Genomic DNA, 13,125 nt, shown 5'->3' with positions numbered 1-13,125 from the left:
CGTCCGACTTCAGCCAGGTCACGATCTCGCGGTCCGTGAGTTCGAGCCCCGCGTCAGACTCTGGGCTGATGGCTCGGAGCCTGGAGCCTGTTTCCGATTCTGTGTCTCCCTCTCTCTCTGCCCCTCCCCCGTTCATGCTCTGTCTCTCTCTCTGTCCCAAAAATAAATAAAAAAAGTTGAAAAAAAAAATTAAAAAAAAAAAAAACAAAAAAAAAAACATTAAAAAAAAGAGCGCAAAGAACAGTGCTGAAATTCAATGATATTTGTTGATAGAATGATCAATAACAGAAGTTGGCTTGAACCAACATTTTCTGTGGTGAGTTTTGTAGAATGCCAATCATTTAAGATATTCTGTGGAAAAATGGCTCCATGATTTTAGCTTGAGAAAAACTCTAATACTCTATCTTCTTTGGAAGATTCACAGTTTCTTTGTAGAACTTGTAGTAAATTATTTTATTATACTGGTAATTTTCTGAAACATTTGATTATAGAAACTATTTGGCATGTGTAAAACATCACTGGAATTTGTGTTGTATGAAGTAGAGATAAACGGGTTTATAGAAACTGGTTTAGGTAATAGGAACTGGAAAGTGATGTGGGCATATCACTTCACACATTTGTAGTGCAGAGAGCTATAGTTTCCCTTGATATTTTAGGGCAATGGTTTAGGAAGGAATTGGTATACATTCTTAGAAAATAACTTTTTCTAAAAATAACTATATTTCACTGTGACATAGGGAGCATGGTAATTGGGAAAAAATAATGGTAATGATGTCAATAATAATGTGTAGGGGTGCGTGAGTGGCTCAGTCAGCTGAGTGTCCAACTCTTGGTTTTTCATATTTCATGAGTTCAAGCACCATGTCAGGCTCTGCACTGACAGCCTGGAGCCTGCTTGAGATTCTCTCTCTCCCACTCTCTCCCTCCCTTCCTCTCTCTCTCTCAAAATAAAATAAAACTTAAATTAAAAAAAGAATGTATGCAGCTGACCCTTGGACAATATGGGTTTGAACTGCATGGGTCCACTTGTACATGGATTTTTTTTTTTTCAGTAAATATATTGGAAATTTTTTTGGGGATTTGTGACATTTCTAAAAAAAACTCGCAGATAAACTCTAGCTAAGAAATAACAATAATAATAATAATAATAATAATAATAATAATAATAATAATAATAAGGTGTGCCTGCGTGGCTCAGTTGGCTGAGCATTCGACTTTGGCTCAGGTCATGATCTCAGGGTTTGTGATTTTGAGCCCTGCATTGGGCTCTGTGCTGACAGCTTGGAGCCTGGAGCCTGCTTCAGATTCTCTGTCTCCCTCTCTTTCCCCTTCCCCCTCTCTCTCTCTCAAAAATGAATAAACATTAAAAATTTTAGTTTAAAAAAGAAATACCAAAAAAAATAAGAAAAAGTTATTATGGTAAGAATACAGTAATATATACTATATATATGTATGTAGCATATAATACGTATAACACACAGAATATGTGTGAATCAACTGTTTATGTTATTGGTAAGATGTCCAATTATTAGTAATTAAGTTTTGGTGTAGTCAAAAGTTTTTCATGGATTTTCAACTGTGTGTGTGTGTGTTGGGGGGTGCCCCTAACCCCTGTTATTCAAGGGTCATCTGTATTTATAACAAGGTTATAAAGCTTCAGCATTAATTTCTGTTTCAGTTTTGTTGTTTTTAATAAGACTCAGATCCATTTGGTGGTCCTAGGAAGAGTGAATTGCATTTGAGACCCTGAATGACTGCTTCCCTCAGGGATCTTTTTGTTTTTGCTTTAAAAAAAAAAAAGGCCAATCAAGCTCTATTGGCAAGGGAGGGAGTATAATCAGCCTTGTGTGGTAAGGATAAAGAGTGAAAAGTTTCCAGAAACAGCACAGAGTAGAGTGGCTGGAAACTTCTCACAAATACGTCTTTCTTGGTCCAAGGTTTTCTGACCCACTGGAAGTAGTCAAGCTGTCTTCCCTGAGAAAAGGAGTAGAGGTACTCTTTCACCTTGGAATTGAGGGGAGAACCTGGAGACAACTCTAATAAACTCCTGGGAAGCCTTAGGGGAGTGCTGAATTAGAATTCAAATGAGAGTCGGAGCTCGGAGTAGTGTTCTGTGAGCTCAGTGTCAGATGATTGAAGTCACCTTTCCTGGGCATAAGGTTCAGGACACCTTATGTCAAAATACCCACTTTCAATGCAACAGTGTGTTACGGAGAGAAACAGAGCAATGGAATGGATGACCCAATTATAGTCTAGAACTTGCCCTGGTTAGTCTTATAGTAGAATCAATTGTTTGCATAAGCCTTTGTTTATTTGTTCAACAATGGCTATGGGGAGTCCATTCCCCTCTTACAGAAGGTACTGGACTTGCTTTTATTCTAGATGAGGCTTTGATCTTTTAATAATTCCAATATTAACAATAAAAGATATAAGATGTGAGATTATGCTCCTCCAACTAGAGTGGAGTAGTTCATACCTACAGAAGTAGATCCTACACTTATTATAGACGGAAATGACCTAGGCAAATGGTTTAAAATACAGATTCTCCAAGTGTTTTTTTTCCCCCCTTCTAGAGATGCTGAGTCAATAGAGTGTGGAATCTATGTTTTTTTAATAAGCCTCCCAGGTGATGGTGAGGTCGTGAACCAGAGTACTGAAATTTGGAAAGGACAGTTCTGGGCCATTTATCATGTGAAATTGGGGTGTAAATGGAACATGTTCTTTCCTTATAATTACTTTTGTCAGCCTAATGGTGATATGTCTCAGTATTGTTCTGAAAATTTAGATGGAGTCCTGTGGTTCGTGAAAATTCCACTCACTCTTGGGTTTAATGAGTGATTACCATAACCATATGTATGTTATAATATATTCAAAATTAGAATCATCATCAATTTTCCAGAGAGTATAAATGTATCTATGAAACCAGTCTATGCTGAAAAAAAAATGAGATGCAACTAGTGAATTGATTAGTTCTGTATTATCAATATATCCGGTGTGGGAGGCAGCCCAGTGTAGTGGAGATAACTGGATTTTGGAGTCAAAAGAGACTTGCCTTTAGAGTCTGGCTCTGACACTTCTACCTGTAGGCAAGTGATTTCTGAAACTTGGTTTGCACATTCATAAAATTTATAAAATTTATAAGACATACCCAAAGCAGCTGCTGTGAGGACCACATGAAACTAAAGCTGTAAATTCTAAGAGGTTGAATAAATCTTTCTTCTTAATCACCACCTCTCACCCCCCACCCCAAACACCAAGCCAGGTACATATTAGGGGCAGAAAACACTAACTTTTATTAGCATGATCATTATATGTAGAGAGAATATTGTACTCTCAGCTATCAAAACAGCAGCAGCAATTAAGTGCTTCCCTCTTGTTTCGTTTTAATGTGCCGTCCCATTTTTTTTCTATCCTATATGCACTCTGTTAACCATGCACCCATTCATCCATAAAGCTATAAATACAGCCAAGTAAATATTAAACTGGGAACCCCTGTAGCACTAATGAGAATCCTGTCACTCATTTTCTCAGCTCAGTGTGAGCATTTACCACTAAAGAGTCAAAGGGAATTGAAATGAAAATCACCAAAACAAAATCAATGCCTCTCTTCTTCCTCTGCTTTCCCACTCCCTATAAACCACCCCTAAATTTAAAATTTAATTAACTAATTAATTAATTCATGGTAATACCCAACGTTAGTAATTGGGATTAGGAAACTAAAGAGGGAGAAAAAGCACTACTTGCTTTGCCTTTCCCCTGCCTTAGAAATGGGCACATTAATATAATTAAGACATTGGAGAAATACCAGGGTATGAATAGGAGACCTGATACCTTATGGATGGATACCTAGATCTGTGTGTGTATGTATGGCTCTATCTATGTTATTTGTATCTGGAGCATCTCTATCCACATTTGAAGTTAGAGGTCAAAATAGTCTACTGATAATAATACCTAATACACTTACCTAATATTGAATAATAGTAGGGACAATTGTGAGCCCTGAAAATCTATGCAAATCAGTACTTTTGTGTGTAAGTGGAATAGCATTATTAAAAAGTAAGGTTTTTCTTGATTCTTTAACCTTGACTTAAGTTAGAGCTTTAATTTTCACCTCTCCTTCAACCACTGACATGTAATTAATGGTCTGAAACCAAAATTTTTACAGTATGGGGGAAAGGAAGTTAATTGCTATATTTTGTTTTTAATGGGTCTCAAGAAAATTCTTCAGCTTGGACCAACTGAAGCACAGAAGGTATGAGGAGGGCTGCCACTTTTAATATAAGTCCCAAAATAGGGCAGAAAATATCCCTTTCTTTTGGTTCCAGTACAGTGAAACTGTGTCTCTCAGTCTCTCTCTCACTTTCTCTCTGTCTCTGTCATACCCTCACACACACATGTACACACACACGCATGCACATATACACATATTCAATTTTAAGCTTCTGATAGGTAGAGTATTTCTTATCCACATATTTGTCTCACATTGTTTAGTGCTTAACACGAATTCAAGGTCAGTTAAAAATCTGTTGATTTTAGGTGAACTGGGTTAATAGTAGTTAACACAGATATTATTTAATATAAATATAAATAGAAAAGGGAACTAAGTCCCAAAGAGATTAGGCAATTAAATAATTTCCCAAAATGACACAGCATGGATGGGGGTGGGGAACTAGATGTGAGGGTAGTGTTATCTTTACTTGAAATTTATTGGAAGGGAGGAGATAGCCATAATCTCTCTCCACTTTTTACCTTGAGATACCTTTCACTTATTTGTATTTGGTTTTTAAATAATAAAATAATGGCTAATAAAAAATCTCCATTTGCCTTCAAAAGTCTAGTGAACTTTAAAGGGGTGATAAATATATACACCTATAGATTGAAATGAGGTTATATAAGAGGGCTTACTTCCAAACCATTGTCACCTTTCTGAATGATTGTGTATTCTATATAGTATAAAATAAACACAGACATAATATTTTGATATAATCTCTTCTTCTAAAAATTTGACATAAATCATAGGGAACATATACCTGCCCATAGTACCGCTATATATGGCTATAATAATAGCTATCATTGATGAAATGTTTCTTATGTGCAAGAGGCTTTATGTCAGTTTGTTCTCAATAACTACAAGGTAGTTACTATTATTTACTTTCTTTTTTAAATTTTTATTTATTTTTAATTTTTTTAATGTTTATTTATTTTTTGAGAGACAGAGAGAGACAGAGCATGATCAGGAGAAGGGCAGAGAGAGAGAGGGAGTCAGATTCTGAAGCAGACTCCAGGCTCTGAGCTGTCAGCACAGGGCCTGACATGGGGCTCAAACTCACGAACTGTGAGATCATGGCCTGAGCCGAAGTCAGATGCTTAACAGACTGAGCCACCCAGGTGCCCCTTACTTGCTTTCTTTTGATGATGAGCCTGTTGGGGGTAAATTACCCACTGAAGGTCACATAACTACTGAATTGGGAACAAGGATACACTAAGCATCTCAAGCTGAACCTTCTAGACTCACGTGGTGGCCACCTAAGGGGGCTATTTCTCAGAAAGAGGCTCTGGCTTACAGAACAAAAAGCTTGGATTTTAGAGCCAATTAAACCTGGGTCCCAGGCCTAACAACACTAACTGTCTGTAGAATATTGTGTAAGTATCTTAGCCAGTTTGATCCCTGGCTTCCCCAACTGGTAAATGGGGATAACAATACCTTCTAGTTTTGTGGGGAAGATTCAATGAACTGGTGAATGTGCTTTTCTATTTTTCTGGAACATAGTGGGTTTGCACAAAACAAAACAAAGCAAAAAACAAAAACAAACAAAAACCAAGAAACAAAACCAAGACATTTCTAAATTTAAAGTACTTGAGGCTTAATTAAACCACACCACTTACTAACAACTAACAAATTATTCCAATTAGGTTCACTGACAAGCCTAAAGCTGGAGTGCTACAGTCCATCTATCCTGAAAGAGAAAAGTGCTTCCATCTCCAAAGGATAGGCAATTCCTTACCCCCAAACATCTGTCTAATTGTCCATTCTCTGCCATGAAGAGACTCTGGGGGTCTAATGCTATCTGATCTTTTCTGTTTCACTGCTGTTCATGCCCTTGATTCCCAAAGGGTGCCACCCCAAACTCATAGGGGCACACTGAGATGTCTTTAATTGATAGGACAACAGAGTGAGAATTTGACTTTTGTGAGAGGCTGTAGGAATTATTGGCTCCAAGTAGTTCACGTTTTCCACAATCACTTTATATTCCTGTCAGTGGTGCCACATCTTTGGGAAGCTGGGTTTTCAGCAGTTGCTATGATACAAAGCAAGCCCCATATGAAAATCAGTGTGAACAGGAAGTGAGAGTGGCAGTGTCTGATCTGATTCCAAGCTTTGAGAAGTTGTGCAGTGCCCAACAGGTGTGCACATCCCATTAGCAGCACCTCACTTGTGGTAATTTAAGAAGGGAGAAAGTTAATTTTTCTTTCAATTTATATGCATCACTTTTTCAAAGAACTACTAAGTTGTCAGGACATAAATACTTCTTAAATTGCTTGGCTCTAGTTACCTAACAAATGGAACTGTTAGGTATTTAACAATGATTCTTCAAGTATGATTTGTGACCCACCTGCACCAGCATGATCTGGGGAAACTTGTAATGAATACTCCCGAAACAGAATTTCTGGAATCTGCATTTCTGGGGCACCTGGGTGACTCAGTCGGTTGAGCGTCTGACTTAGGCTCAGGTCATGATCTTAGAGCCGCATGTAGGGCTCACTGCTTCAGTGCAGAGCCTGCTTGAGATCTTCTGTCCCCTTCTCTCTCTGCCCTTTCCCGGCTCACGTGCATTCTCTCTCTCTCTCTCTCTCTCTCTCTCTCTCTCTCTCTCAAAAATAAATTAAAAAAAAAGAATTTCTGGAACTTGCATTTCTAATGAGTTCTCTTGTTAATTTTTATATACCTACCCAAATTCACGTTTTTCTGGTCCAACCTCTCAGATTGTAACTTATTTCATTATTTTTTGCCCAAACCTCTTTGCCTTGGAAGATCTGTTTGCATCTTCAGCCTTCCCTACCACCTACAGTTCAAGAAAACCATCCACCTGTCTTTCACCTTTCTATCTTTAAAGCAACAGGAGCCACAGAAAAATAACCAGGAAGCTTTGGGCTAGAAGGCTCGGTTCTCCCTGTTATCATTGTTTATGGGAACAGCCAGGTAGTATTGATTTGTCACCTGGTGATGTTAATTACCAGCCAAGCTTACAGATTGTTTCTTTTTTCTCAGCTCTCAGCTTGATCCCCGAAGTTTCAGCATGGAGTCGGGAGGCATTTAATGGAAAGTTAATCAGCCAAATTTTCCCAGTTCAGAAGTTACTCCCTGCCCCCAGCCCGTGTTTGGAACACCAGGGTATCTATGTAATGTGGGGAAGCAATTATTTGCCGAATGCTTCCCAGAGGGCCTGAAAGAGGTAATGACCCTCAACAGGGACCTTCTGGAGTCCCTTGGAGCCACTTACACACCACAGAGAGAATGGCCTGACTCATTATATTTTTAAAAGATTTGTTTATTCTTGTCAAAGAAAGAAGCAAATTAAGCAAAGGGGTGCTTGTTTCTGAGATGCCAACAAGGAGGCTTTTTTTTGGTTTTGGTTTTGGTTTTGTTTTTGTTTTTAACAGCAGCATCTTATCTATGTCAGTGAAAGATGATGTTATGTGTGTTAGAGACACAGGTAATCTAGATTTGATTTGCACGTTAACTTTTCTGCTTTCAATCAATAGCTGCTTAACAACATTTCTGGCTAAGCATCCTGAAATTGATTTTCAAAGAGAATTTGCATTTGATAATTTGAAGTGTTTTGTACAACAGCTGGTACTTGGGGGAAGAAACAGAAGGTAGTATGAAAGCCATACAAAGAGGACTTGAGTTGCTGGGGATATGGGCTGTCTCTCTTAGAGACCACAGCTTCAAATGTCTGGGACATCATGCTTTGGGGAGATGATGTCATGTGAACAGAGTAAGGCTGTGGGGCGCATCTGGTTTTGAGCTCCTGCTCTGCTCTTGGACAAATTATTTTTCCTCTATTAACCTTAGGATCCTTCCTCTGTAAATTAGACACAATGGTACCTACCACACAAGATGCTGATTCTCTCCTGAATGTCTCATAACGTATCATATCCCCCATCCTGAGCCTCATGCACCGTCTTTAGCACAGGCCACTGTCATCCCTTACTACCTGGCCCTCTCGCCCTTTCTTTCCGCTGTGCCCTGCCTCGAGCCATTTTCTAGACTGTAACTAAATTCTGTGAAAAGTAAAAAAAAAAATCTTTACACCTCCAGTGACCTGAAGGCATGTGATGGTTCCCCTGGGCCTCAGGTCTGGCCTCCATTCCCCCTGTCTCGTTTCTCACAGATCCTCTACCTAAGCCTACCTTGCAGCCACCTGTATCCGGGGTTTCTGCAGGTGTGCTAAGTACACGTTTACAACAAGGCTTCATATTAGCTATTTCTTTTTTCTGGAAATGTCATCCATTGCTCAATGTCTGGGTCTCTATTTCTCATTCCTTCAGTATCAGAATAAAGTCATGCATTTTCTGAAAATTTCCCTTATCTGAAGATTTTACGTATCATTTCATGTGCTCCTCTATCACCTTCTATCTGGAATTTCTAGACACAAATTCTACATTAGAACTTACCTATGCAGAGGCTCCTGGGTGGCTCAGTCAGTTGAGCATCTGACTTTGGCTCAGGTCACGATCTCATGGTTCGTGGGTTTGAGCCCACGTTGGGCTCTGTGCTGAGAGCTCAGACCCTGGAGCCTGCTTGGGATTGTGTGTCTCCCCCTCTCTCTGCCCCTTCCCTGCTCATGCTCTTTCTGTCTCTCTCAAAAATAAACATTTTCGTCTTTCTTACACTCCAGAGTCAGCACTGCAAAGGTCTGTACAAGCTCTGTGCCGTGCTTAGTAAAAGGTAGATTTTCTGAGTGCTATTATCTGTAAATAGAGGATACTTCTCAACAAGATTGTTACATGAATTAAGGCATGCGATAAAATATTGGAACACTCAAAAAATCTGTTTCCCATATATAATTGCAAAATAGGTTACCAGCTTATGTTTGAGTGATCCATCCATCCATTCATCCATTCAAAAAATGTATAAAATACCACCATGTACTGGGTATTCTTTCAGAAACAATAGAACCTAGCCCTTCTTTCAGGGATTCATATAATAGTGGAAAGTTTATGCAGCATGGGTATGACTCTTCAGGGTTGACTTTGTCATGTTCTGTGTAGTACCTTTTTGCATTGGGGAAGCTAAGAGTCACTTTTAAATACAGCTTGAAATTCAAATATCCACTCTAGTTTATATCCATATTATCAAGCACATTGAATCATCCTGGAGTTCCTTTTGACATGTTCTTACCAAATCAACGAGCCCAGTCAAAATTTGAGCTGAGAAAACACAAGTGTTCTATTGGAAAACTGGCCTATCCCTAAAGGACCCATATATCATCTTTACACCCCTCTGGACACTCTCATGCTTTGGATACATTTCAGGAATGCAGGAGAAAGGAAAAGGACAGTGAACAAGTTGCTGCCTTTTTAGGGGGACCATGACCACTTGTGTGGACCCAAATAATATTTCCCATTTGCTTTACAGACATCATACTTCGAACTGGGTAATGTTCACTGGTTTTCTTCCCATGACCTACCACAGGGAATACAACTATAATCTACAAAGAATAACTCCTGGGTACAGTTACTGTGGCCAGGGCTGGAGGTAATTGGTGAATAAGACAGGAAGTTTTATGTTTGTTTTTTTTTCTTCAATAAAGCTTTCAGTTCTTTGTGAGAGACTAACATTTAAAAATATAGTTTATAGGGGTGCCTGGGTGGCTCAGTCAGTTGAGCGACTGACTTCGGCTCAGGTCATGATCTCACGGTTTGTGAGTTTGAGCCCTGTGTCGGGCTCTGTGCTGACAGCTCAGAGCCTGGAGCCTGCTTCAGATTCTGTGTCTCCCTCTCTGTCTCTACCCCTACCCCACTCACGCTCTGTCTCTCTCCCTCTCTCAAAAATAAACATTAAAAAAATTAATAATAAGATAGTTTATAAAATATACATTTAACCACAGCTGTAGTTAAGTAGAGTGGCAGATAACTGCAAGGTGCTAAGAAAAACAAAACAAAATGTACATATGAAATCTCACCTGTTTTGTGGATAAGGCAGACTAATGTCCTTGTTTGACAAATCCCGTTTAAAAGGTGAAAGCTTGACATTGGAAAACATTACCCAGGCAAAAGAAGAGCTGGAAACAGGGAGAACCTTCTAGGCAGTGGAAACATCACAAAGACCTCCGTGATAGGAAAAAGACTGGGGGGTCTGAGAGATAAAAATAAGGCCAGGGTGAGGGGTGCCTGGGTGGCTCAGTCAGTTAAGTGTCTGACTCTTGATTTCGGCTCAGATTATGATCTCATGGTTTGTGGGTTTGAGCCCCACATCAGGCTCTGCACTGGCAGTGCAGGGCCTGCATGGGATTCTGTCTCTCTCCCTCTTTCTCTGCCCCTCCCCTGTTCAGTCTGTCTCTCAAAGTAAATAAATAAAATCAGGCCAGGGTGCCATAGGGGTAGAGGTAGACTATCAAACTGGTCCAAAATGAGGCTGGCAGGAAAGGTGAGTCAGCTCATGCTGGGCTAGGTCATGTTCATTTTTGAGTCACAGTGCCAAGTGCATTACAGATACTACCCAGTTTAATTGTCTTAATACCTTGTACCCATTAATATCATCCTTTGGCAGTTGAAGGAACCAAAATTCAGGCAGCTGATGTGACTAGTCTGAGGTCTTTTAGCTGGGAAGTGAGGGACTGAGATTTAAATCAAAGTCTATTTGATTGCGACATACATCATCATCATCATCATTGTTATTATTATGTACCTATAACACACTGCCCTGTTCATAGAAGACATCAATGGTTTGCACTTGTTTTCAACATTAGCTTCTAGGGACCAAGGAATGAAAATTCTCTGTTTACCAATCTTACATTACATCTGATTTCTCTTCCTTTACTTCATGTGGCCCATTAGAATGGCCCTGCTCTGGAAACACACAGAGAAACATGTATTCTCTGCCAGGCATAAAAGCATCTAGGGCTCCTGGATATGGGGGCAGGGAGGGTCCAGGGACAGGATGGACGCTACAAGGACAGCAGCCTCTCCCACCCCAGAGACTTTGCCACCATTTGGGGATTGTGAATTCATATATATGTCTCCCTGAAGTGCAATGACTATGTTTTAACACCTCACTCAAGACATTGCATTTGCATTCCTTTTATTTTTTCAAATAGTTTTCTTTTTTCAGAGTCCAAGACTCTGGCAGAAAGCACATCTCACTAAATAAAAATCATGCCTTCTGCCACCACTCTGTGCCACACCCGACCCCTAGCACAGTCACTTTTTTCTTTTCTTCTGTAAGTACAGGATCCAACATTTACACAAATTAAAAGAGCTGTGTCCAGAATAATAATTTCTGTAGGCTCAGTAATGCTATTCTTCACTGCATTTGTGTTTGAAATTGCAGTCAAACTGAGTGAATGTCCTCCTTCCCTCTGACACAGCCCCTGCAGATTGTGAATTATGGCTAAATACCCAAGTGTTATTTAATGCAGCCGGGAAGGAGTGATGTGAATGATAGCCCATTACCATTTTACACCCAGAGATCAGTCTCCAAGTTCAAGGCTATTCTCTTCGCCATGCCAGAAAAATTACACAGGCTACTACTAGTTTTTATAACCCCCTTAGGCAATGCTGGAGCGATAAACATGATGGGAATGAAGTCTTGCCATGTGTATCTAACAGCACCAAAGAGAGTGGCTAGTTCAGTGCTGACACAGCACTCAGCTTATGTTACAGGTTTAACACATTACTTAGCTCTCTCTTTGGTATCTCATTCTGAGCTGTAGCAGACTGTGTGTCCATGGTCACCAGTCTCCACATATATTCTGGTACACAACTGAGCTTCTGCTGTCATTCTAAGAGGGGAGGAAAGCTTTGTACTGAGCTCAAAGTGCAGCGATATGGGGCTGATTTCCATGGTCTCTGAGCAAGTAGGTGCCCTGGATAGGGCAAGACTTAACCATCTGCCTACCTCCAACTCCTTACTAATAGTTTTCAACCACATATGATGTCCAGTTAGTTATATGTGAACCCAACATCCATAGCTGACTGGCTCATTAGTGGACATTTGTCCCAAAAGAAGTCAATCTGCAAGTCTAGGGGGTGAACTGTAATTAAGAATTCTGCAGGCCAGGTCCATTGGAGACATACTGGATTGATCAGACCTTCCCAGAGGAATTATAAAGCTAATGGGAAGATTGGCACAAGAACCAAAAGTGGACATGACAAGATATGCAGTGGATGATAATGACAGAAAACCAGATGGAGATCAACACATTCTTGCTATGGAGATATGGAAGACTCAATGAGGTCAGAAGATACAAATTAATTATGGACCAACCTTTCAGTCGCTCAACTAGGTTTTCATCTCTGTAAGGTGTGACTATCTAGCTTTTCCTATCTTTTACAGTTTTTTTAATGTTTTATTTATTTTAAGAGAGAGAGAGAGCATGTGAGCAGGGGAGGGGCAGAGAGAGAGGGAGAGAGAGAATCCCAACCAGGCTTTGCCCTGCCAGCACAGATCCCAGTGCAGGGCTTGAACTCACGAGCCATGAGATCATGACCTAAGCTGAAATCAAGAGTCAGCCACTCAACCAACTGAGCCACCCAAGCTCCCCCTATAATTTTATTCTTTTTATTATGCATCTTTTCTTGTAATCCTGTAAGCTTATAAGCTGTGTGGTTGTCCTCAGTTTTTATGGGGCCTGGAGGTACAGCTGAGGTTCTATCTTAATTATTTTGCTGGATGCCTGCAATAATTTTGCTGTAAAGTATTTTTTGCCATTCAATAAATATCCATTGTTTGAGTATCTTGAATAATTCTCAGGTTTTTGCAAACAAAACCATTTATTAACTCCAGAAAAAATATGTGCGAGCATATAGATGAACATAACATATCTAGCACTGTGGTTCCTCCAGAGGATCCACTGTGTGGAGTTTTGAGGTGAGGTTTGCCATTCAGGAGTCATTTTT

The 13,125-nt window shown here is 39.8% G+C and overlaps 1 pseudogene; it reads right to left on the bottom strand.

The window, feature by feature from the left end:
- The window catches only part of LOC122201284, a 47,684-nt pseudogene extending 39,203 nt beyond the window's left edge, over positions 1-8,481 (bottom strand).
- Positions 8,482-13,125: the final 4,644 nt, after the last annotated feature.

Source organism: Panthera leo, chromosome D1 (genome assembly GCF_018350215.1).
Source record: "Panthera leo isolate Ple1 chromosome D1, P.leo_Ple1_pat1.1, whole genome shotgun sequence".
Classification (NCBI taxonomy): Eukaryota; Metazoa; Chordata; class Mammalia; order Carnivora; family Felidae; genus Panthera; species Panthera leo.
This window is presented reverse-complemented; position numbering and strand designations above follow the sequence as displayed.